General features: G+C 45.5%; 1 protein-coding gene across 3 annotated transcripts in view; it reads right to left on the bottom strand.

The window, feature by feature from the left end:
• Olf413 (DBH like monooxygenase olf413) overlaps positions 1-27,645 on the bottom strand; it is a 239,843-nt gene that overhangs the window by 174,737 nt on the left and 37,461 nt on the right. The window contains exon 1 of one of the 3 annotated variants that reach the window (XM_076762427.1): positions 25,898-25,940. The exons of the other annotated variants lie outside the window; for them this stretch is intronic. The gene's annotated coding sequence lies outside the window, so the exon portion shown is untranslated. Of the gene's footprint in view, positions 1-25,897; positions 25,941-27,645 lie in introns of those variants that run through there. 3 annotated transcript variants of the gene reach the window in all.

Below are 27,645 nucleotides of genomic sequence, written 5' to 3'. Positions count from 1 at the left end.
AGCGTTGTTGGTTCACTTCAACCGGTAGCATGGGATTGTCGTGTGTTTGTTTGTTCGCCTCCTAGCGAGGCTTTCCGAGATGGGAGTACCGGTTCTCACGCTACTTTCAGCGTTAGATCCTGGCTGCGAGAGGCCGAGTTTGAGCAAAACGTACCGTTCCAGGACGCTTAACAGTATTTTGGGAGAGAGAATTTCGAGAGATTGATTCTGACACTGTTGTGTAGAAACTCATCATTAAGGCAACCCTGAGTAGGTTCTGCTTTAGACGCCACAATTTATCTGTGATTTTGTTTCTATCGAGATTCTTTGAGAGAATCATAATGGATTGATTGAGATGTTTTTTTGTCGTACTATGCAAAAAGGCAATTTGCGACGGAATTTCGAGCTTTATCGATATTCAGTAGGTCCCTTCCATATGTTATAGGGGATATTAGCTCGCAGATGCGTCAGCGTATCGCACGCGATACGTATTTTTGCACAGGTAGTTTTCTTGTATATGTCATTAACCGGCAATGTGGGGCAACGATAAAACATAAAGCTATCGTACTGCTAAACGATAGTCGAATCATTATTCCAGCTAATGATCGCTTCGGAAAATACCGAGAGCTTTAAAATCGCCCCAGTTTTCGGTCCAAAAACGTCGGTCAATACCGTCGCCACTTTCGCTTCTAATTAATCCCAAAGTCAATGTTTAACGTTGAATTCCACCGATCACAGTTTTCCAGGGAACAGAATCCTCAGTCGTCGTTGGCAATTTGTAACAATTTTATTCTCCAACGATTACAAATAAGATTCCGATGGGAGGCATAAAAAGTTTAACGATAAATCGATTGTAAATACAAAAAGAAATAAACCCCAACAAAAATGAGATACTTTCAGTCCCATCACTTTCGAAGCCTTTTGATTTTGAGTTTAGCTATTCAACCCTTCGATTCATATTTTACGAATGACAAATCAAATTTGAGGGACGAATGGTTGTTTGAAATTTTTATTCGAGCCTTGCTTATCTTCGCAGATACCTGTCGCGAGATAAATCGAATCGCGAGAACGACCCTGTCGCGATGTCAAACGCGAGAGGATCCAGCTCGTGTTCCGGCATTCCCAAGTGCATGAAGCCCCGAGGACGGGGGACGGGAACCAAGACCGGTGTTCCTGACCTTTGTGTCAGCTCACGTGACCTCCGTATACACCGTATGTGGCGAAACACGCCACCGGCCAATCCGCTATGCACACACGACTCCAACGGGCATCAATTTACGGTGGAATGTCTGCTTACGGTTTTATCAATATACAACCTTCGACCGTGGCAATGGCAACTATTTACCGTACCGATTCGTTACCCGCGTCGCGCGTTTCCAATTTACTCGCGCCCCTCTCTTTCGCTTTATCTCCGGCCGGCTATCAGTTTTCCGTGGATTCTTGTATGAACCCGGAGTCCCGTATTTCATCGGACATTAACGAGTAACCGTGTTCGCGCACACTCGCCGGTCGCGTAAACATCCGTGAGTTTAATTATCTAATGAATCAAAAAATTCGCTTCCAACGGCGCGCGCGGACTCTTTAATCACCGAAAACGGTCGCGATCCGATATGTCGCGAGCCGAGAAACGAGCGTACAATTTAATCACTTAAATGAGATTCCGCGAGGCCGAGCGCGTCGCTTGTTTTAATTTCGACTTCAACGAGGGAGGGAGACGGATATATAGTGATGCCCCAGTAATTACACGCCGTTCGTATAAACTCGACGTGGTATCGGGTGTACGTATACGGAAAAGTGAGCAACGACGACAAAGAAACGTGATCTCAAGATTCTCAGGATTCGTATCTTGGTACTTTGATATTTGTTTGTTATTTGTTGGTCCAGGATTTAAAATAATAACTTCCGGTGTCTTGATAAATATAATTAGATCCTCTCGCTCGGGATCTTGGAATAATACTCGTCGATTCTACTTCGAACTTTACCTATCGTTTTAATCCGATCCTCAGAATTTAATCGACACTCTCGGAGTGGACTTTATCGTAGATAGTATAATTAAACTTGCATACCTATGTACTACGAACAATATATGCCAAAGAGGTTTTCCGTTTACAGAGGAAAGAGAATGTGCAAAGGCGTCGCGTAAGGGTACGAAGGAAACGGTGTCAGCGTGGGAGCCTCGGCGGAAAAATTCTAGTGGAAAGGAAGTGGAACGGGAAAGAAGCGCGAAAGAGTAGGTCTGTCAAGGTGAATTACTGGTACGAGAGGATTCGGAAAGTTTCCGCGGGGGTTGAGTGGAACCAGTGCCCGGACCAACTCGTAAATGGCAAAGGTGTCATTAAAACGACGGAATGCGAGCCTCGCTGCCTTCTGTCGTCCCTGAGAGTAGTCCGGTGCACGCTCGAATCCCCTCGTCTTTGACGCCTTCGATCCGATGCCTCTGACCGCTGACTTCTCGCGCAAAGTATTTTAAACGTACCTCCAGCGACGAACTTATCTCCGACTCGACTGGATTGCACGTGACACGGATTCCACGAATATCTCGCGATATCAACCGAAGATTCCAAAAGCGTAAACAGTGTTCCTGTGTTCCACAAACCGTGTGGACGAAGCAGTTCCACTATTTCCCTCTAATGCAACTATCCCTATCGCTAGTTTCGATGCATTTTCGTAATGAAGGTAACCGCTTTCAGCAACCGACTGCAGGATGAATGGGATACAAGTTGGTCGAACTCAAAAGAATCCGTAACGTGGCAACAAGAGAAATAGGTCGTGCGTTTCTAGGAAATCTCGGCTACTTTCGGATAGCAAGAACGTAGGACGGATCGTAGAATGGAAAATCGTAGAAATAAATGTTTGTCGCTCGACTCCTGTAGATACGCCCTCGCAATTAACCGACACTAATCGTCGCACGCCCCGAGCAGTTCGCGGCGGCGACTGGAGCCACCGCTAGACAGCGTCAATTGGGCTTTTCATCAGGCTCGTTACCATCGAGCACACATAATGCTTTGTGTCGCGCGCGAAAACTGTCTTGACGCCTCTTGACGGAAATTAATAACGGGCTCCCGGGGGACTAACCTTTACCGACGAGAACTCGAGGAGAGAGCCCGTTGCCTCGGATTAGCCGGATGACGGTGCCGACGCCGGGCTCCGAATGGAACGACGTTACAATTTCCGATGCAACGCCGGCAGAAAGAAAAAAGTGGCGCGGAACGAGGAGAAAATCAATAGACCTTTGAGTCCCACGGGTGCTGGAACGACTCGAACTCGCGTTTCAAAGCGTCGCGGAACGACGGAGGCAAACAAAAACACATTTTCGCAGATTAATCCCCGCCATTCGACCGCGTGGCTGCTGATATCCGCGCCGGAGAACGTTACCCGGTGACGTAGACGCGCCGACAGCGAACAGCGGGGCTCGTGCATTTATCTCCGACGGAAAGAATCCGAGCGGAGAAAGGGAGTATCGGGGATGACGCGTGGCTAATTACGGCGTCAAGGGGCTTAATTAGTCAACGAATCCAACTGTCGGTGACTTGGCTCCTTTGTGCTGCCGACCGCGCGTCCAGTGACGAGCGTCGCGACGTATCACCCCCCGGCACAGTGGACCGAAATTCCAAAAATCTCCATTTTTATTCTAACTCGATGATCGAACATAGACAGGCGCAAAGATATCAATGGAAATCTAGATCACCGTTTTGTTTACATTTTGTATATACGAGTGGCACGAAAAGTTTTTAAATCTAATCTTAGAATATCAATCGATTCGTCGACGTTTTTACTTTATCGATAGTTCGCTCGAAATACTGAGTTTCTTACTGCAAGTTGTTTCCGTACTCTGGGCGAATAAATAAAAGATTCGGAGTGTTAAATTTGTGATGCGACAGAGAGCAAATGCTATTAATAAGTGGAATTTATCCATTATCTATGAGTGAACTAGTTTATTGTGCGCATTGCGCAACGTGAAACACTGCGGCATGCATGCGGGAGAAGAATTCCGGAAATTCCCTTTGATAATTCGATACCGCGGTTTGTTAACTGCGGAATCAGTCGAAGCTTTTATTGTATTATTTTTCATAGCGTCCGAATTCAACTATCACGTAGAACGCAATGGCTAAATTCAAGTTTCACGAGCTTCACGATCCAATCGAACGGCCAGAAAGACACAATCATACTTAAAAACGTTAAAAAAATATAAATTTGAAGGAGTAGACTATAAGAATAATTTATGCAATCAGTCTCATCTTCTGCTCATTTAAGCGAAGTGGCTGCTGCGGAGTTTAAAACTTTTCGCTTTCATTGCAGAGCATAACTCGTCTATAGTTCTTTTAGATTATTTGCCTGGTCTTATTTCAAATACTTGCTCAGACTCTAAAATTGTTAAAGAAATGAAGTGCGCAGAGACCGAGGAAACTTATATATTTCGAAATGCTCTTGAGTGGTTCTTCTGACTTTGTTGAACTTATTTCTTAATTAAGAAAGGTTAAATTTCCACAATTAATTACGTACATTTCAATTTTATCGTCAATACTAATATACAATTTGTCATCTTTTAGTAGAATGTTGTTTCGTATAAAATATATTTGGATAAATGTACGTAACGTTTAAAAAATTTGGAACGCTTCCATAGGATTTGGAATCGTGACTTCGGTACCTTTGTTAAAATTGTTTTGGTAGCTTAGATTTGGTCGCGTCGTCCGGAATCAGGACTGGCCGATCTCCTACAAATATTCGGTGTAACGAATGTCGCGTGACGGGGTGCTTTGGCCACCGCTCTAGACGAGTCTTAATTAAACGACCAATTAAGGGAGCCCCGTAATTAATCGCCCACTCATCGGGCTACACGAAAACAGGACACGGACAGACACACCGCATCGTGTCACCTACGCATTGTTCGATCGCGAACAGTGGCCGTGTTACGACCTGCATGAGGCTACTATTTTTTTGCGATCGAATTGATCGATGTACGCATTGACTGGGACCGCCTGCGGTAGCTTGAATTATGAACCACGATGTATGGCTCCAAGACGCCCTATCGGTTTTATGGTTTTCTGCACGAACGAAAACTCGACGCTTATACGTGAAAAATATTGCAACTTTTGCATATGATTCGGAAAGCTACTACGCTTACGGACAAATGATAAGAAATAAATTACACGAGTGTATAGCCTCATGATACATCGAAGCAATTTATTTTTGTTAACGAACGAATCACTTAAAGTGTAAAGGTTAAAAATTTCTTAACTTTTGTCCGTGAATATAGCTTGAAGATGATGTCTGTTTTGAATAATGCCGCCGAGAGGGCCTCCGTAAAGCGATTGGATACAATATCTGCGCGTAAAAGGCTCTCATTCTCGAGCATAATGAAACACGAGTACATCTACGGTGCACGCTTAAAGCAACGAAAGCCGCTCCGTATAATGAAATAAATTTCTCATTTCATTCGTAATGAAACGCTTGTGCCCTCATTAAAGAAAAAGGTGTATTATGAATTACGGTATCGTTTCAAGTTTCCAGTGACCAGATCCCCTGAACCTTTCACGTAAAATTGCCCATCATCAATCGCTATACATTGCCCCGACGAGGTCCACGACCGATCGACGTGCTCGTTGTCCTCGCGTTGGATGTGACCCGAGGGTACGAGTTTCTTCCTTCAGGGTTTCAGTGGAAAAAAAACTCCGCAAAAAGGCTATACGTTCGTCCAATGGTATTACGACCACAGGCTACGAGCCAAGCCACGATCACAGTCAATCCGCGACCAATGGGGTTGCGCAAGTGATGCGGACGTGTCTCCTCGTTGTGGAACCTATCGATCTTCCGTATTAGAACTGGACGTTCCGGACCACCCAATAACAGCGTAAACATTATCCCAATGTTTTCGCAAATCTATTTTCCTAGGAGTAGCTACTTTGGTCGACAAACTTCTTTTCTCTAAACAGAACGTTCCAAAGAAAAATATAATTCCTAGTGAATCTAAACAGATCACTGTTAGCTTCTCATTAGAACAAGAAAGTGTAAATAGCTGATATGTAGGTAGGCCAGCTGGAACGAGATATCAAAATGTCTGGTACCGCAAAGGGGGTTAATCATGATCCGACCACAAAGAGCAACGCAGTCAATGGTACCAAACATGGTCGTGCATCCTGGGAAAAGAACGTTCTGATCTCTCGTCAAACTTCGGTATATCAGCAGCAGGCGTAGCTAATTATGCGATACGGTATGTTCGTTTGCTCGTTTGTCCTTCGCCTCGTTGGTCACGCTGTTACCACGGGTACCGGAACTCTATCCGGGCGACTGCTTGCCCTCACCCCCCGCCCTTCGGTCGTTCTCTTTGCTCGAGGACGAAGGGAACCTCTGGGGACTTCCGTAAACTGCGTTGCGCGGCCGGTCGTTCCGTTCGCTATTACCGTGAAGATTAAATTGTTGTGCGACGCGAGCTTTTCATCTTCAAAGGGCACTCGTCTGTTTGATGTGGCGAACCGTACATAGCAGGCCCGATTGCGGCCGCCCCGTCGCGGCGTCGTAAAGTTAAACAAAAAAAAAAAAGAATTTCCGGGAGACGATGGCTGACGCTGATGCGCCGGTGCTCCCTAAATAACCCCGACGCGCTCGGGGTGCCAGCGTTTTTTCTTCGTTCGCGCGTCACCCTAACCGACGCGTACGCGTTTGATGGACTTTATGGACCCTCGGAATTAGAATCGAGGGCTATAAACCGCCTCCGCCTGCGCGAAAGAATCCTACGGTGACCTACGACCCGCGCGAACCCGACATCTACGCGCCTCTGGTTACAAATTTTATTCCATCATTGGTGAAATCGGTAAAGAAGTAAATTATCGTCGGAAAAGCTTTTTCTTCTCCGCGAAATTGGTGATCAGCGTTAAATACGAGGCTCGGGAAACGAAGTTCCAGATTTCCCGTATGCGCGGGAACGCGATAGGTACCAAATCTTCTCTGGATAACGAAGGCATTGTCCCGGCTCGCCGCAGGCGGTCGAATTCCGTAGAGATGACATAATTGTCGTTATTAGAGTTTGCCTATAATCGCAGCAACGGAACCTTCAAGTAATAGGCCCCTGGCAAATTACTTAGCAGCCTCGGATGGGGATGGAGTCGTGTTCGGAGGTCATCGTCGTAAAGACGCGCGCACAACGGTACCTGTCAAGACAAATTATCCTGACGATCCTGAGACTTCCGTGCAGTTTAAAACGACCCATCGTAAATCTCTCTATGCGATGTCGCGACAGAGTACGAATCGATTATCTTAGTAAATTAATGACACGAGACTGGCTCGAGTCGATGAACGAACGTTATCACTTTGGGATTAACGATGAAATATAATCACAATCCCCTACAAAAGTATGTTTAATCATCGAAGGTTAAGGAGGGGTTTGTGGGTTATTTAACGCCTTGTTCAAACGTTTGATTCCGAATTCTTGAACAAAAGTCCATTGAAACACGAATATCCTGATACGAAAAATGTCGTACACAGCCAGAACGAAACTATAATTCTAACGATACGCGTAGAAACGTTGATCTTCGAGACTTCAACTGTTGGCGAAACTGTCTGGAGAGCGGTACCGGGATTGTTCGGTATTTGCAAACGGCCTCGGTAATCAGCGTCGACCCGTTCGACGTTGCTAGACGCCTTAAGACGATCAAGAGCTCTCCGGTTCGAAACGAAACGATCCGTTGAGTCTCGTATCATGGACTCGGTCTGATTCGCGGCGCAAACAAATTGAAACGTGGAAGTTTCGCGATCCTCCGGCAACGTAATCCGGGAAAATGGAGACATGTGTTCATTACGATGAACGTGACGATGTCCTACGCGGGACCGGTGACGTTCAATTTCACGTACGATTGATTTTTATACCCGGGCCAGAGTAAACGTTCATTGCTCGCGTTGATTGCGGGTAAACGCGAAACGTTCTTTACCGTACGATAACCATTCATTTGTCGCCTCGAGATTGGTTTCGAAACAATGTTTACCCGCGACGAGCGAGCTGTAAATATGCAGGGGCACGTGCACGCGCCACGCTCGACATTATCGAGCATCGAAAACAGCAAACTCATCATCCGTGCCCCCGGCGATCTCCGTTGATCCGAAAAAACATATAACCAACGTTATTAGGCTATCTCGTTAGCGTGGAAAATTTCGGTAAGACTCGAACACCGAGCTGCTCCGTAGCTCGTCGATCTTTTGGCGCGAATTGACCCAAAACTGTCCCTCTCTTCGCGAAGTTTAACCGTACGAAATATACGATTAGCGACGTAATAATAGCACGGACGTTGCCGGTACATAATTCTCGCATAAATAATTTCACGCTGCGCTAAACGCTACATTCATTATTCAAGGGTACCGGTATTAATAATTAATCCAGTGATAAATAACTCGTTTAACTGGCGTATATATTACCGTGCGAGAGCAGTCCTCGCACGCCAAGATCTGATAAAATATTGGACGCGATTTCCGACTGCCTTATTAATTCCTTCATCCGCAGTGTATCGACCGCAGTTACGGCCGTCTAGTTTAATCGGTCAAGCGCGCTTCGACTCGTACACGAAGCCTTACACACAATTTACGCCCTTCGTTTTCCAACGCGCCGACTATACACACGCTTTGCGTACCTATTAATGGCACGCATTAGCATATATTGACCGCGAACTGAGGTCGTTGAGCGTGTCTGCGGTGGTGCTTGTAATTATGAGTTACGCTCAGCCGTAGTTAACGAACGAAAACGGCTCTCGCGAACAAGCGAATGCATCCTGCGTGCGCGGAACGCGGACCCGTAACGGGAGAAAAGAAATTTTACGACAGTTTGCCAACTTAATCCGCCGAGCCCGACTCTTCTCGTCACGAGATATTGTTTACCGTCGATTAATATCTTTTTACCAAACATAATCCATTTATACACGCTCGGGAAAGACATTCCCGAACCGTGGGTAGTATCGTTTACGCGACAACGTGGAAATACTACCGACACCAGTTCGACAGTTACGACCAGGTTATAAATTAAGAGGCTCCGTGCGACCACCGTGAACCTATTCCTGTTTTCTGCAACCGCTTCTCCGTCCTTTTTCTCGATTCTTACTCTCTACGATTCCTTTTCCATGACGTATCCTTGTACCTTCGCTATTTTTCATGATCCCTTCTCGCGTCGTCCACAAATCTTCGAGTCCCGAACTAACGCTAATCGTGCCCAATTTTTCCTTAAAGAGATTTATAAGATAAATTCCTTTTTTCAAAAGCTTGAACAATTTGATCCCTCTACCAAGCCTATTTAAACACGCTTTAGACATTGATATACCGTCAATCTCCTAATCTGCGTTCCAGGTTATCCAACGTACCGCATGAATAACAGCCTACTATGTATCTTAACGATAACAAAGCGATATTGCATCGATCCGAATCAAGAACGAACGCTGGCACTCGAGTATAGAGAGAATTCGTTCCTTCGTTTCATGTTCTATAAATTATCATAATATATACGCGGAATGGGGGTGGCGTTTAATTAAAAAAGAACAGGTCGTTAGGTGGAGATCGACTGCCACCGAGTACCCCAGTGCGTACCTACGTAATGAGGACGGAGACGTTAGGGCTACTTCACCTCTACCCCTAATATCGGGAATCCTGCCAACTTTCAGAGTGGTTTCCCGAGAGGTCTCTACGACCGTCGTTGAACTCCAACGACCGTCTCACCTGCTCGTTCAATATCTGAACAGCATTCGTGGATGTAATCCTTCCGCGCGGCTAACAACCGCCGTGCGATCAAACGGTTACACGAAACGACCAATTTTACCTCGGAGCTAAAATCAATAGCGGACCACTCTTCATCGGGACGAACACCGTGGAAAAGGATAGTTTCGAGAAGAAGTATCCATCCCGGTGACAAAATGTTGCGGCGCAATATACTAGTAAAGTCCTACGGATTATTACGAAGTTACGCCTGCCTGTCGCGTTATCAGCGAATTGTAGCTGACGAAGGTTGCTAACGAGTCACCGAAGCAAAAACATTAATTTTTTACATTTTTTGGAAGTCCGCTTTAATTGGATCCGCAAGGTTCTTGCGATAAAAATTATATCGAATACGAACGTGTTTGAATTATCTGTGTATAAGGTGTATAATTAATATAAGAGCAAAAATTACGGATTTGCATATTCCACCAGAGACTCGTCTATTAATTAGAACCAGTTTCCAATATTTGGTGATTTCGGATCTTATACGCAAATACTTAAGATTTTCCTCCCAGCAAACAAGGACAAACGTTTCATGCTCGCCCTCTGCTTTGGAAAACAGTTTGTGAAAGTTCGCGAACGCGTTATGCTTATCGAAACAATACAAAAGAAAGGTAAACTTCCACGATCTCTTCAAACTGTACGCGATCATTTGCCGTTAAATCATCTTTTCCCGACCCGTTTCCTTCTACGGCGCCTTTGTTGCAGCTATAACGGAGTTTCAACTTATACTTGGACCCTTCAAGAACATTCTCCAAGAAGGAGGAAGAAGTATTACAGTGTCCTCGTGAAAAAGTACCGCGAAAGTCCAGGCCCGTTTGCACAAGAACGAAAGAAACTGCGGAACCGCCACCCGTCACCCTTCTAAAGTGGCCTAATTACGAACTGAAAATTGCAGCCGGCTTAAAACTTTCGGTTTTCCTTTTTCCAAACTGCGAAGGCAGAAAAGTAGTCTGCCTCGACGTGACGGATCCGGCGGCTTCAACGCACACAGTCGGTGCTCATAGCTGTATGCAAATGCGTCCCGTGTCTCTCCGCCTTCGTCATTATGAATTCCACCTATGCCTCTCCCGCTGTCGGTTAATTCTACGCTCTGACCGATAGAGTCTTCTGCGACTTCGGGAGTAATTACCAACGACGCACCTAAACATCACCCACGCTCGCCCACGCTCTCCATCGGGGGTGTTCTACGTGCCAAGCATCGAACGAAGAAACGCAAAATGCGGGGGTGGACCGTGTGTCGTGAAAGTAAGTACTGAATAGGCGTTGAAAGATCGTGTGAAAGAAGCTGTTTTATCGAGACACCCGTGTAGCAATGTAATATTTTATTGATGAATGAAACAACATTCCGCAGTTCTAGTTCAGAGAAAAAGAAACGTTATGCAAGTTGAAATGGGAAAAATCGAACTGCTGAATTAGAATATACTCTCAATTGTAATGTGGAATTTCCTCAAAATTCTATTTCTCCGAATTACCGTAGCTATTTCTATACGAATTATGTTGAATTAATGACGCAGGATAGCATCGGTGCGCAAGGGAAGAGTATGTATGTATAATGTGCTATAAAAGTATGGCCCGAGTAGGCGTTGAAAGATAGTGTGAACGCGGCAAGTTAATCTCCGTTGGACACGTCATTCTGGGTGCTTTATCAAGATACCTATGTAGCAGCGTGATATTTCATTGATAAACGAAGTAACATTCTGCAGTTACGAATGTCCAGAGGAAAGGAATTGGAGGAAGAAAATGTTGAATCAGAATTGGAACTCCCATGTGTCGCGTTCTACCGAGCGGTGGAATCTATTTGGTACGACAGATGAAATCTGTCTGAACTTAATATTTGAAAATAGCTATTGCTTATATAACTCGGACAACTTGAAAAACGTAAAAGGTTATACTTGCTTGAGTTTAGAAAATTGCTAGAAAGAAGAAAATCGCCTGACTAGACTAGGACATGTTACCAATTCCAACTATTATCATTGAATCATGTGAAGTTAATGATATAAGACAGTATCAATGTAGAACGCGAGGTTACAGTGTGGTAAGAGTATGTAATCAGTAGGTGTTGAAAGATCGTGTGATTGTGGCAAATTAATCGCAGTTGGGCACGTCATTCCAAATGTTTTATGAGTATAGCTACGCAGACACGATTAGTTTGATTAATAAACAAAGTGAATCCCTCGGTTACGGATGTAAAAGTAAATGGAATAGGTCGATGAGATCGTTGAATCAGATTTCAAGCTCGTATGTGTCGTGTTCCACCAACGGTAGGTTTTTGGGACGCCGACAGATTTCATCTCTCGTCAACTAATATTCGAAAAGGTCTGCTGTCTGCAGCTCGACTCTTTAGACATCTTTAGAGGATCATACTAATTTGAGTTCTAAAAATTGTTGGAAAGAAAAGAGTCGACAGATTGCCTATCTACGTTTAATAAATGATGCAAAACTGATTCAATGTATAAACTTAACGTTGACATGCACATTAAATGGAGTTCTAGAAATTGTAGTTTACGTCTAGAGAGTAGATGTCTGACACTATCACTGTATTGGTAAATCCATTTGGTATTAATGTTACTCCATTTAGACGGAGGAAAATTCGTAAATTTCATTGATCAATCAGCCGCGACTGCTCAAAGTTCAAGTTCACGAGGAGGTATCGATAAAACTATTTTCGTAGTTTCTGAATGTTTAATTCGAACCCGTAATAAAATTCTTATATTTCAGAATCAGTGTTGTGTACATTCGTCGATTCCATTTATCGCTGCGCTATAAATGCCCGACAAATTTTATAGACACGAGACAGTTACTATTTGCTCGACCGTAGAAACTGCACAGTATTTCGCCGACGGATTAATTTCCCCTGAATTTTCGTGTCACAAAGCCTCGGCGTTCGGTGTCTGGAGCGTATCGGACGGGTCATCTCATGGGAATCGGTCTCTACCGACACACATATTCGTGGTTGATACACACCTATGTAAGACCGAACGACCGCCCACGCTCGACACACCGGTACAAAAGCACACGTGTATCGCGTGCACGAGACCCAGGGTAGAAATTTTACGCCCGTCGGTGAAATATCCGCCTCGCGCGAGAATTATTATACATCGAACGACTTATTGCTTATTATAAATACACCCACGCGTGACTCTCAACGACGCGTACACGTATCCACGCACGATCGGTACGTGCCATGGGTAATTACTTGCTCTTTTTTATTTGTTTAACGTCTTTATCGAACAAATCAAAACCGCTATACGCGTGTAAACATTAGAATTATTTCTGAATTTAATCTCGGAGACTCTTCAATTTCTAGAAATGGAAAATCGTCGTGTTAACAAGCTACGAATAATTTCTGTCGGACAGAACCTCGTTGCGTCGCGAACATTTGTCAAGCTTCGTGTAAAAAAAGAAAAAAAAAAAAAATACCGACAAAAGATGGAACCGGTATAAATCCTGTCACGAGCACTCTGATGTCCTCGACGAGACGCGGATCCTGCATAAAATCTCGGCATTTACGATCGACGAAGACGAGGCTGATCCAGCGGCGATGCTCCGGAAAATAACTCGAGCAGCGTTACGAAAGATGACGAAGGGACAAAGGGAGCGAGACCGGAACACGTAGCCAAGGATTACGGGCTACAGATCGGGGAATTTAGATTAGCTCCATCTAAATTCGGGCCACGGACCGTTTCCGTGGAATCGTAGAAAGCCCAGATTAAACGAGATTTAACTTAATTTAACGCCGGAGGAAACCTGTCTCGAAGCCCGCGCCGAAAATATCGGTGGCGAAATTCGAAACTGTTCTCCCTCGGTCGAAACCGAGCTAGTCGTGGAACGCCATCGGATATCTACCTCGTTTCAACACGTAACGACGACATCTCGCGAGGATTTAAATAGATCTCGGCGATCCGTCATACGCGTAGATTATCATAAACACGCCTACGTGATTTGTCTCTCGGAGTTCTGTTAATAACTCTGTGGGTTACGCAACGGTCGAACTCGACTACCGAGCGAAAAGGATGTTTGAAAATGTTTGAAAGCCCCTGAGCAGAACCCACCCAATTAATTATCGTTTTCTTCTCCAAGTAGTTAAAGTTTGAAAAGGTCTAATGAAATACTACCCCGTTCACCAAGGGTGGAACCTTCCGAATTATAAAATTCAGTGTAATTTAACTTAGTTTGTTAAAATACTATGACGGTTAAAACAGTTTCGTCTCTCGACTACGTCTGCCTAAAATCTTTTTAATACGCGGAAGATGAGGATGAAACGCATTAGTTAAGTGAGACGTACTGTCTACCGGAAGAATATATATGTGCCGCCTCTGGGTCGTGCCACAGCAATATTTTAAAACACAAACCCCTAGCTCCGACTCATGGTAGCGTCTGCATACACATCGCTGACAAGACGGACTTACTTGTTAATTACGAGATAGACGTTGCATGGATATTGGATTCTCTCGATAGACAAACTATTTTACTTTACCAACGTAAATAACAAGAATATTTCAGAGTTTAATTAAAGAGTTTCGTTCGACTAGGATTTAGTCGGTGTCCTGCGAGCAGGCTAATCTTCTTCAAACTAATAGCGACCCGTGACGTCGTAAGTCGGTGCAAGGAGCGATTCGCACCGAGACGGAGATGGGGTTTCGGGTGTCTTCCAAGGTTTTGCCTGACCCTTGGTCCTCGAGGCGTCCTTTTACGATTTTGCTTTACGAGCTAGCACTTCGTTCGGCTCGTAGTCTCTTCCCCCGACGTCCAAACATCGCGTTGGAAACCGTAGCCCGGCCACGGACCCCGATGCGTGTACGTGCGCGGCGTTATTTACGATGGGATATAATGGGATGTCGGTTACTAATGAGCCCTTCGACGTAACGCTGCGAAACGGCCGCTGCTCTTACGAAAATATCGCGGATACAGGCGTTTCGCTGCGTTCGCGTTCGTGTTCGTGTTCGTGCCGGTGATGTAACGATCGCCCCGAAGGAAAACCACTTGTACCGTATCCCCACACGTACGTGCACGCTCACGTACGTCGCCGCGATGGATTAAAGCGATGACCCAACTGCCTAACGGGGCAGAACGAACCTATTGTGTCTTTTTCTACTAAATCTGCTGCGCTGGTGTTTCTTTCGCGTACTGCTGCCACGGTGCGATTGCAACGGATTGGAAACGTGTTTCGAGCCGAATGCGTGAAAGCATCGTTCGGTTACAAAGTGGAGCAGGTATAACTTGACAAATGCCGGGGTTGGACAAGCTACGTACAGTATTTAGTTCAACCCTTTGCGGTCCCGTAACGAGTCCGGCTCGATGCTGTATTTTATTCCATCCGGATGTAGGAATTTCTGCCAAAACAGAAGCGTTTTAAACGAAAACAGTTCCAAATTATATTTCTAATATAATTCGATTCTGTAAGGAACTATTAATAAAGCTAATTTTGTTAATCTGTCTCTCGTTTGTGCAAAGTTATAGCAAAAGAATAGTTGCAGCAACGAAAGCAACGAGAGTTCGATGCGGTTGGAATGACAAGCGAACATACGAAGAGTACGGTAAATCATGTGGGAGAGGGTGTTCCGCGCAGTTCTAACGAGCCACGGACGAGCCGACTAAGAGCAATAAATAGCGGGGGAATTTTTCGAGCCAGTAATTAGTTTCGGGCGTGAAGTATCGGCGAGATGCCGGCCGCTGGGGGAACAATGCGCGTGTACGCGCGAGGATGATAAAACGCGGACGATCGCGAGAGTATGCGAGAGACGCAACACCATCAACGTCCGCCGAGGCTGGAAGGGACTCGGTTCGCCAACGATGGGCCAGCGTTGCCTCGTGGGAGGAGGGTGAGTTAAAAATGTTCCATAAATCACATTACGATGAGAAATGTCCCGCGCCGTTCGCGTATAACGTTTCGTTGCCATTCGGATCGACGAACGACCGCGTTTCGCGTCGATTTTGATGAAACGGCTCTTTCCGCGTCGAGTTCCGCTCGACGAGGTCCGTGGAAACGTTACGCGGCGAACTCTCGATTCGTTTTGCAACGATTTTTCGCGCCCATCCTCGGGATAGTTATTCCCTCCGAGAGAGTCAACCGTTTAATAAGATACCCGAGCTCTCACGAGGAGGACAATAAATCTAACCGTCCACCGCGTACCGGTATGTACGCCGCGTTTACCGCGAGCTATAAATCGCCAGGGCATCGTCCGATCGCCGGGAGAATACTGTGTTCGTCGTCGTAACATCCACCGGAGAAGTTACAACTTACAAGCCGTATACTACTTGCCACCTGCGGCGGTACCTACAGAAATAACGCCACTTTTGATGGGAACACCGTACGAGGGAACGTTCAAAGCCGCGCGAGCATACACGGGCCAACCGTAACAATTCTCTCTACAAATCGTTAAACGTGCTACATCGACGTCTTCGGCGTCGACGCGCGCCTCTATAGGTCGGTTTATCCCCTAGCGTTCGCGGGGATGAAATTCCTCGTCTCGTCAGGACGGCAGGATTTCGCAGAAATTACCGCATAACATAAATCTTGGCCCTGGTAACCGGCAACGGGGATCCTTGCCACTCTTAATTACGTTCTTCTTTTCTTGCGGCCGCGCCCATTACGCCCGGCCATTAAGTCCGTCAAGTTAAGTAGCGACGTGATACCCTGGGCTCGCCCTTGCTGTAATATACGCATAATATACACGTATATACTCATATACGTATACAGTGGATGGTGAGCTCGTCGTCGCCGCAGCCTCATCCCTTTCTCGGAGCCTCCTCATCTTTTCATTCCGACCGTCCGCCCTCCCTTCCCGCTTCTTCTCCTTCTGTTCTACCGTCGCCCCTCCCACGACCTCCGTTGTAGCACCGTGCCACTTCAACGCCACATCCGACGCGGCGCGGCGAACTTAATTATATTTTATCGCAGCTTCGTCGCGCTTATTTAAATTTAAATCGTGCGCCCTGCGCTACGCGACGTCGACGTCGCGCACCGGTCGAGGATGGTTTAACGACGCGCCACGGAGCCACCGACCACCGACCACCGCCACCGCCGCCACTACCGCCCCGCCATCGCCACACCGCATCTCTGTCGGTGGTTGCGACGGCGTTGGTGGTGGTTAACCGTCGCTTTCTCGTCCCTGATGTTGGGGGAGCGCGCGAAACGGAACGGGAAGCGAACGTGCGCGCGGAAAAAGAGGAACGCGAATGATAAGTTCGCCAGAGGGTGGGAAGAGAGCAACGCGCGCGTGTAAACGATATCTACGGTTCAGCGAAGCGGATGTCGGGGACAATTTGTTATATGCTCCGGGATTGACAACGGACGATTGTCTCGGTGGTTTTCATTCCCACTGAATTTCAACGCGAAAGCCCCGACGCGATATTACGAGAGGGTGGTAAGTGAAATTTGATCGCTGTTATCTCTCCGTCTCGCTCCACTTTGCGCTGGATAAGATTGATCGAACCACATTTTCTTAAATGCGCGAGGACGAGTAGAGTTTTATCCAAGAATTCGTTCGTAGAAAATATATCAACACGACCGACTATAAACCGTATTTTTACAATTTTTTCACGGATCACCTGACTTCGTTGCGCAGAATGTACGTTGAAGAACGTGTGGCCTTAATGTTCCGTCTTATGAAAATTTAATAATCTTCGTCGCGAGGTTCCTTTTATAAATGTCAACGGTTAAACTGCAGTACAATATTGCATGAGAGCGATTCTTGGGCATGCAAATACTATCCAAACCGATAAGGATCTCCGATGATCCAATAACCCATAAATTGAAATTCGGTTTGATTATATTATTCCTGTATATCGACCTGTTACGCATTGTTTCCTAACTACTTACGCGTAGCGAATTCATTAAAGAAACGCGTGAAAAAAAAAAATAGAATCAGCAGAAACAGACATCACGAAATGAAGAAGTAAATACGATACGCCGAGGAGGAGCAGAAACTCGGAGAGGACGAAAAACAGAGAAACTGCGAATATCAAGTTATTCGTGCTTTAGTACGGTCCCTTTAGCGCGGCCGACAAATGGAAATGTAACAACATTAGCAACTGGAGCAAGAACTGGAAACGAGGAATTGCATACATTACGAAGGAAACCATGTCGGCTGAACAAATAGGCATCGCGAATATTACGTGGTCGTATTTTATTTACGTCCCAGGCGTGTCCCTTAGGGGCGTGCAATAAACGCGGGCACCGTGACATCGTTTCAAAAGGCACGACGCAGAGCAGCAAGAAAGTCGCTGACGTTCGAGTGGAAACACGAAATGTTCGAAATGATTATGCAAAGACGATTATGCGAAATGGTTGACGCGTCAACGGCTGGATACGGTTATGGCTTCAATTCAAAGAGTAGAAATAACGGAAACGCGGATGAGCCCGGGGCTTAAATTCACGATGAAATCGTAAAAATATTCGTTGAAAGCAGCGAGATAGACTTACAAATTAAGCTACTCGCGAAGAAGGCCGCGGCACAAAGACGCACCAACGGCGAGCCAAAGAGAAAAGAAGGAAAATAAGTCTCCTCTCCGGCTCGTGGCGGTATTTCAATGAACGTCGTCCGAGTAATATCATCGGTCCTCGTCGCGCCACTGGCTCATCTTTATCTTTCCTCGAGTTCTTCGTTTCGCAATTTCTTCGGCTCATCGCCGTGAAATAATTATTACCCTCCGGGAACGACGCTGCCGATTCGATAACGTACTTTGAATATTTATAATTAACCCCCACCCTCCGACAGCTGTAATTGCACTGCGACTTTTACATCGACAAGACTCTGACTCGTTACGGATTTACCGTTTCTACCTTAAGATGACTTCCGGTATCGTTCGAGGTTCCCGTTGGGACTTCAATTTTATCATTCTCGCAGTAGATGAATTTGTAACATTTATCACGATGCTTTTCTATTTTAAATTTCAATTTAGTTTCTAAAGAGGGCCCAGAAAAAGAATCCAGAAATAATAAAAGTGTTAAACAAACACGAGCATCCTTCGGGTTTTTTTCATTTTTAAAATTTATCTTCCTATCAAGGTGCTGAAAAATGAATAATATAGGACATGAGCTCCCTGATATGAGTTGTGTTTACAACGAGGAAATTTCGTTAGTCCCTCGGTGCTCGTTATAACGGAGTCCGACTGAATTTACGTTTCTTGTTTTCCTAATTTTCAAAGTAACGTAACAATTTATATGCTAATGAAGTAGTTGTAACCGAAGTAACAAGGAACGGACCTGGCAATTCGAAAAATGTTGAAACATCGTGTGCAATTAGAGCGGCTCATCCGTAATACGAAACCGTGATAGTTAAAAAAATGTTCATAATACTTTCCATCGTTCAAAATAATCATGTATTCGAATTGCTCTTTCAGTCTATGCATCAGTCTTCTAATACTCGAATTAACCCTTCGTTTATAGATCACCGATGTGGAGGACTGGTAATACTCAGACTAAGTCCCTTGGATTTATAGCCGTCCGTAGATGTATAACGCGTTCGTGATCATCGGATCAAACGGTTACAGGCTAACTGTCTGGATGCACTCGCCGTTGGAACGCAGAACAACGCTAATTGCTAGAAACGCGTTGGGTCGAGACCTCCAGAAGTCGTCGAGCTAAAGACGAGCGAGAAGACGCGACGAGGGTCGTGTCGAAGTGGTTAAGAATTACCATGTCGAAGCCGGGGACGTAAAAATTTTGAGACACCGAGCGATAAAGTGGCGAACGAGAGACTTTGCGCATCGTCCAGACGCGTTTCTAAGAACGCCAGCGAAGTACCATCAACGTTCCCGTTTGCGCGCGTCTTCGCCTTTGTCTCTCCGCGCGATGAACAACAGCCGACCGTCTACTCGGTAATTTTCTAACCGCGTATTCGCGAAATAATTATTATGCTCCGGCGGGTTAGGCAGCCAGTGGGCTGAGAGAGCTCGTAGTCGAGCGATTATTAGCGGACAATGCTCGGTCGCGGCAACGAGTGGGCTCGACGCCAAGAATTAGCATAAAACCTTTTCTTCGTTGCGCGTTCAATCGTCTATGATCATCGAGGGACCACGTTTGATCGACCTTTGCCACGTGAAAGTGCACGCATTGTGTGCACCGTCCAAGCGTATTAATTCTCGGAGACAACCGTCAATTTAGCCCAATTGCCGTTTCGTCCTTTGCTACATGCGACTTTCGATTGATATTAGCGATCCTTTTCTGCGCAGAGTCGTGTATTAGGGCAAATAATGCTAGACTATAACCGAGACCGGGTCGATTGTAGAAGAACCGGGCGAAACGTTCATTTATTTACGAGAATACAATGGATCCTCGAGTATATACGCGTATATTTATATTTTATTGCATTTCATTTTTGCATTCAAAGTTTCCATTGCAGAAAACCAACGATGTGTGAACGGTAAACTTCGTTTACTGCAGGGGATACGAGAAAAGGTATGTAGAAAGAAGAATGAATTCTAAGAGAATCTGCCAGTCCTGGGTCAGACATTTTAGTCAGGCGTTCATATTCTCCTTACGGGAGTAACTTTTCTTTTTCCCTTTGTCAATTAAAAACAGCTACATTTCCTATACGTGTTTTCTGCGAATGACATTCGTGAGAAAGTGATAAACCAGATAAGCTTGTTAAAAAGTTCGGACTTATTGCCCGATTAAATAATTTGACTCTTAACGTTATCGATCGACCGCGGAATCTAATTTACGAGGCAGGTTCGTTCGCACGGTAAATTAAATTAGCAACGAGGCCGTACGTATCGCAACGATTTGAATACACTTCTAATACTAACGAGCCACTTAATAACAGTGTTCAGCGACCGTTTATATCGCGATAGGAATTATGTTACAGGGAAAGCTGCGTAGTCTGTGAGAACAAGGAAAGCATTGCTCGGCAAGGACCGTCTGCGCGCGGCGGCAATGCTGTTAATTGTAATAAAAGGGAGCCGGCATTGGAGATAGGTGGAAAATAAAAGTAACATAATTAGCGAGGGAACGGTGTAATTCAGCGCGATCAATTGTAAAGTTCTGCTCGTCCGGCGTCGACGAGGAATTCTTGACGAGACGCGGGAACAGAAGCTCCGATTGAGCGATATTAATTAACGCTTCGTCGTCCTCGGGCGAGAAACCTTTCTTCCGACTAACCTTTCGTTTATTAAAGCTCCAAGATAATTGTGGAAGCACGGCCGGACGATAAAGATTACTTTTGCGCAATTAAAAGCCGTTGGAAGTGCATGAAAATTATTTAAGTGCACATGCATCGTGCACGAGAAAGCGTGCCCCCTACGTGAGGATAATAACGTTCAGGGAAAAAGCCTGCAAAGTGGTTGTAGCCATACAAGTTCCACGCGAAAAATGATTAAAATTAATATCAAGCCCGGTAGGCAGTGTAACGCGAGAGATTATTAAACCTATAAATCGTGCAATTACGTTCAAATTGCATGGGAGGGCGCGAGACCCTCCATCGCAATAAACACTCCTGATACGGGACCGATGTTCGTGGAAAGAGTTTCCAAAGAATGGAATCGCGGAGAGGACGATTGTTGTGATTAAATTAATCGACCAGCGAACCGGAAATATTTGCCTCTCTCGTTAGAATAAAGAATCCGCGTTGCTCGGCCCCGAGTGAGATATGATTTATTGTTTTATCTTCGGATGAACGCCACGCAGTCTGTCTGTTTTTGTAATCACCGACATTCATTCCGCTTAGTCGGCTCGTTCGTCTCTATTTCTACCGCGTTATTATTCGCCAAAGTTATCGCGAACGAGGGGCATTTTTCCATTCGTTTCTCGATCGAAATTGGTTGCTCGGGACAGGGACGCGAACCTCGTCCCGCGATGATCGAGATTCCGTGCAACTAGCAGGTAATGCGCGCCCATGAGATATTCCCACGTCACCGGAAGTCAATAAGCCGGACGCGTATCGAACCGTGCGGATTCCCCTTCGCGTAAGCTCGAATATCCGCGTTCCGCGGTACCATCGCATTGCGAAGGGCTGCGATCGGACAGCTGTATCCCCTGCGCCCGCAATGAATTCCTGAGCGAATCTCGACGTGCCTCGAATTCCGTGCGACGAACGCGGATTGCGAGCCGTTAACTGGGCCAAAAATTGAGCCCAGTTTTTCCGTAAACGTGAACGTTTCTCGCCGGGACATCCGGAAACGAATGGCACCCGATATTCTCTCTCCAGTTCGCGGAAGTGGAACGAGAACGAGAGTCTTGAGAAGACCAGAGGCGGCCGGAAGCGGTATCGTTTGACGAGCATCACCTGTACGCTGCATCGTCTTTCGAAACCGATTAAAAGTTTCGACGGCCTCATCGGTTCCTCGACACTTTCGCCAATATTTACGCGAGAGCGAGGAGAATATTGGGTCGCTGCAGGAATTGCGGATTTCTTGTTATAAAACTAGGGAAGAGTTCTTATCGGTCCAAGTTTTTATTGCTCCGTTAGCTTCCATGCATTCTTGCCCGGCCAACTTTTTAATAAGTTTTCTAATCCCTGATTCGAACAACTATCTCCGCGATGAATTTTTTCGATGTACACTTTTCGGCGACTGGGTCGTCTGGAGATCGAGGATGATGATCTACGAGCGGTGAAATCGTTGAGAAACCGGGCCACCTAAATATTAGCGACTCGTTGTGGGTAAGTGGCACGTAAGAGCTAAATTGCAAATATCGTGAGATCTAATGACTGGAAAGCCACTTTAACTAGTTAAATCGTGAAGGATGTCATTACATTTGCAAAGGTACAAATATTTAAAAGAAACGTGAAAGCTGAACTAGATCGGATGTGGAAATAGCAGATCTATTTACCCAGTACCTTGGTTATAAATACCGCTGAATATGATACAGAAGACTTTATGAACGCTCCGTGTCAACTGGCGACAAGCAGTAAAGCTATTTCTCCTGTCGAGATTAAATTTCAAGTCCATAAACCGAAATCAAATAAAGCCCCAAGTTATGATCTGATCATAAGCAAATTTCTGAGAAAACTACTGCATAAAGCTGTCTGGTTTCTGACTGTGGTATACAATGTTACGTTTGAGTCTTATGGAAGTTTAGACAAATAATTATAGTCCCTAAATTTCATTCCAAGATTTCAATTAAAAATATAATTACGCAATATAAGCTGTCGACGAGGAAATTTAAGATGTGCTAAAATCTATCGTGACAAGACAGAAGGGAGTGACATCGATGGATGACTTCTCGATGTCGCTCCCTTCAGCTCCGATCAGCCTCGCCGATAGAAGAGAGGCTATTCAACCTTCTAAACAGATGGTAATTTAGTGGAGACAGAACCGGTTTAACATATTTAATACAATCTGTTCCTAAAGCATTCAAAATGTCATTCTCATCGTTCGAGCTGCCTCCAAGACTCGTCTCTTTGATGGAATTTTGTAATCAAAATTAAGTTCCGATCTTCCTTGATAATATTACAAGTCAGCACTAAATACCTGCATCCAAGATTGAATCCATGCAGGGGATGAACAAGAATAATGTGGGAAACCTGTTTAACCTCTTGGCATCAAGAGTCTGAAAGGTGGTCGGAGTAGTTTAGATCCATTCATCAACAGTCTGACAGAAGGTCCTAGTATCATTATCATATCTTAATTATTTTTGCCTCTTTATTATGAAATTGACGTATCGTTTTGTAGGTAATAGATCATTCTATTAATCACTTTTGTTGAAAATAAATATACCGTATGAATTTAGATATTAACCCAGACCGTTTCTTGCTCAAACCTTGTCTAATCAAAACTATATTTAGCTCCCGAATAAAATTACACGAAAGGTGTACGGTAATTTCTCGATGCCTAGCACAGATGTAGACATAATTTCCCCCTAATTCGCATAGAAAATTCGACACACCCTCTGGTGAAGAAAAGGCACGCGTCACGCGTCGAAGCAAGGATCGTCGAAAGCGCATCTGCCGTTGTGCAGGGCGTTTTCCGCCGGTTCAAACATCCGAGTGCCATCGAGCAGCACGACGAAGAAGGATTGTCAAGCAGCTGTAACCCTCGTGTCCGATTCGTCGCGCGGGAGTAACGGGTGGCACGTATTTCCACGAGAACACGTCTCGAAAACGTGTCGTGGCGCGCGTCCCACGTACCAGAACGATTTGCGGAGGATATGGAAGGCCGCGCGAAAAACACACGACGAAATGGCGAAAAGAAATAGCTACCTCCCGCGTAAACGGTTCTCGCTTTTGACGGCGAACGCTAGAGACAGCGACGATGAGCTGCCATCGGAGGACCATATCATTCTCATTACGTTTGAATCCCTTAGGGCGCGGTGCCATATTTCACGCTGTACATTTGCCATCCGTAAAGCGCGTCAAGTTTCTGCTTCCGACGTCTCCGGAGACAATGACAAGGAAGCACGAAGAGAGACTCTCGGCCAACCTTTTCCATCCAATCGTGTTTCCCCGGCAGAATAATTTTATACCGAGCCGGAGAACGGAATAATATTTGATCAAGACGTTCCTCGACGTTCGACGGATCTCGCGCGGAGAAAAAGACCAGAGAAATTTGTCATGAACGGCGTCGCTGTTCCTCGGGGTTCTCCGTTCCACGAATGGACACGTTTAGAAAAACAAAAAAAAAACACGGTCCCGGACGGCTCTGTAACCGGCGATCCCCGGTCGCCGCATTCGGGAAAGACGTACGGACAGCTGCGCGACTGGATTCGAATTCCAGACGCGAATAGTGGCAGGCCACACGCATCTCGGCTCCGAGGATACACGCCCTCGCATCTCGTTGGTGTAACCGGCTCGACACACGTACTCTCGGAAGCTGCTCAGAAAATCGGGGACATGTATACGAGGGCACGAAGGAAGAAACGAGCGACGTTTATGTAGACAAGCTCGTCCAGCAAGCTCGCCGACTCCATCTTGCGTCACAGTTTCTCCTTCCACTTTTCTTCCACTTTTTCTTCTTCTTCTTCTTCTTCTTCTCGAGCTTCGTCCTCGTCTCCGTCGTCTTTCGCGTCGTCGGAACCGTTGTCGTGCAAGTTGGCATCTGCCCACGTTGGAGGATCGCCGCGAGTACAGCAGCAATAGCACGTGGGAGTATATCTCGTCCCCCCTCCTTTAAGACCGTGGCCACGTATTTATGGTATCCGAGAGTGGCGCGAACGGAGGCACTATTCCTCGCGGCAGTGTGCGTCTCGATTAGGTTTCACAGGATGAAGCAGCAGGAATACCGAAAGCCATTCGTCCGACTATTTACGATATCCTTCGTCGCGTCAGAAACCGGAACCGAGCAGAAGCTCGTATCGCTGGGAATTCTTGTTCTTCGCGTTTCGTAGCTTTCCTGGATATCCTTAAAGACTTTGTCGTATTCGATGAATATTTATAACGCGGTTATATCGCGCGAAGGGAGTGTAACTCGAGCTGGAAATAGATTCGCCGAACAGATCGTCTTGACACTCCAAGACAAACACTTTCGTACTCGCGCGCAAGCCCAGAAATTTGTTTTTCGTGATAACAACTGCACGCGTAAAAGATTCATCGGGATATATTTTGGTAACGAAACTTGCAAGTTACTAATAACACGTCGACCGTCGTTGTTGCGAAGGGAGAACATTGCATGTAAAATGCAGATTTTGTAGAATCTAAATATAAAGAAGAAAAGATGGAACATTAGAAATATACGACCAATGACACGAAAGTCTAAAAATGGATGAAGATCGAAGAGAAATTCTATTAGACCGTAAATTTAGTCTATAGTCTAAATTCTACTCGAAAAATATGTGAGATTCGATGAGAAAGGAAAGACAATGTCTAAAATTTATAACGCAGACAACGTCGGCTGCTTAGGAATGATGGAGGAAATCAATCGATTGACGAGGTATATCTTGGAAATACTGCCATCGAAGCACCGATCAGGAACGTGAGAAAATTACACCTTCCCACTGTCCATTTTTCTAAACGAGAACAGTCGCCGCCCACGGGGCAACGTTCGCCATCGAGGTATTTCCAAGAATTTCTCACATAACCTGAATCAACACTCCTCAAGATCGCTTGGCCGATCGAATCGTTCGATTGTCAGCGACACTCCCTTTCACCTGCAATCGGTTTCGATCTCGCTGCCCGTCAAAGCAACCCACCGTTTGAGTCAGGGAGCAGAAATTGCGCCACCGAAAAACCCGCGTTGGCGCCCCTTACGTGCCAAAAATCGTAGAATCGAACACCAGTATTTATTTCTTACGCTAAGTCAGAATGATAGATACCTCTAATGAGAAATTTATTCATCCACTTCTGGGTTCGGCTGTGTTGTTAAGTTGACTTACCTGAAACAGAAAGAAAACATCGTAGTGGATTAATTACACATTCTAGGCATATATTTGTATGTGGGGATTGAGTGGTGACACTAATCATCTTTCCAACTCTGGACAATAGTTATAAATATGCTCACTTACGGGTTAACCACGTACTTAAGGTTTCTTACAACGCAGACCATAACGCATTCTTATTTAAATACTGTAAGACTCCTCGAGAGATCTTTAAAGAGATACGGAACGAAACGCTCGACCGTGACGTATGAATAGATTAACAACTTGGCAAAGATCTATGACTAAAACATGGTTTACATTCACGTTCGTTTAGCCCTGAAAAGTCCAAGGTACTTGTACATTACCATCTACGAGACGAATATTGAACAAATTATTCCTAAAACAAATTTAATAATATACGTTCGAAAAATTGCTTGTGATTAAATCGTACGAAGGGTTAGAGAGTCAGATAAGAAGTTCATTTTTTTTATTTCGCCCGTATCCGATAGGCGGGCTCCGGGAGCTCTGGAAACGCGCGCGGAAGACGGACGCGGGAAACGCGAGAAAATGAACGGTGATTTATTTGAGAGACAAATAGCGCGTGGAAGGGTCGAAGAAAACGCGAGGGCTAATGTCGTGGAACGGGAAGAAACGTCGACGAGCGAACGAGAAGCAACGGACGATGCGATGATAGAAGAAACGGAAGAAATAAAGTTCCCGGGGCGAACCACGCGCGACCAGAGGCCGTTCACGGGACCGTTGCACGCGAGTAGAAAGCGAAAGGGGGCCGATGAAAAGCAATCTGTACGTTTGCTTTCCGTGCGAGTCAATGGCATAGTTGCGGGAGAGCGGCGAGATTAGTCCGTAGCTGGCCTCGTTAAGGAAGGCGGTAACGTACTATAATCGGAATGGTATATCGCGGCTACCGTGAGCTCAACGAAGAACAGACATACGTCCAGGCTATCTCGTTGCATTGTTTCGCGTGTACACGTGTTTTGCGTGGAACTGACCGTGTACCCATTTAAATAGATACCGAGCGAAACGGAGTTCGACGTAAAAGGCGCATCGTTGAAAAAAATCACCGCGAGATCGATGGCCTCGCGTTTCCACGTTACAAACGTAGATATTTGTAAAACAGAGTCTGTACAAAATCCGTTCAAAACTCGATTATTCGCGAGCATCCAGAAAATTAAAAATACACCGCGAACTTTTGACAAAAGTTCCTCGCGTCGTTCATTTTTCTTTCGCGGAACGGTCCCGTTATATTGTTTTCCTATTTTCCTCCGGCACAGCGCGTCACAGCTCCACTTTTAGCGCGAATTAAGCTGGTGCAGACGGAAGTGGAGAACGAGAAAAAAGAGAAGCGGTCGAAATACAGGTCACAATTTAATTCGCGCCGCGGGAACGACGAGTTTCGAAAGCGAGGGGCGTAAGTTGCCTGGAGTAAACCGCGCGCCGAGACACACGCGAGGCAGACGACTCGTACGTTGTTTGGAAAACTCGGCTGGAAACGACCGAAAGACTAGAGAAAGACGGAGAAACCGAGCCGAAGGAAAGCAATGACGCCCGAAGCGGGCAACCCTTATCGAATTAACCCCTTCGAGAAGCACGAGAGCAACGTAAATTTAATTCGAAGATTCAAATCAGAATTGTTTTTGAAGAAAAATGTGCTTATTATTTTACAACACTCATAGCAATGATAGCAA

This window comes from Colletes latitarsis, chromosome 3 (genome assembly GCF_051014445.1).
Source record: "Colletes latitarsis isolate SP2378_abdomen chromosome 3, iyColLati1, whole genome shotgun sequence".
Classification (NCBI taxonomy): Eukaryota; Metazoa; Arthropoda; class Insecta; order Hymenoptera; family Colletidae; genus Colletes; species Colletes latitarsis.
This window is presented reverse-complemented; position numbering and strand designations above follow the sequence as displayed.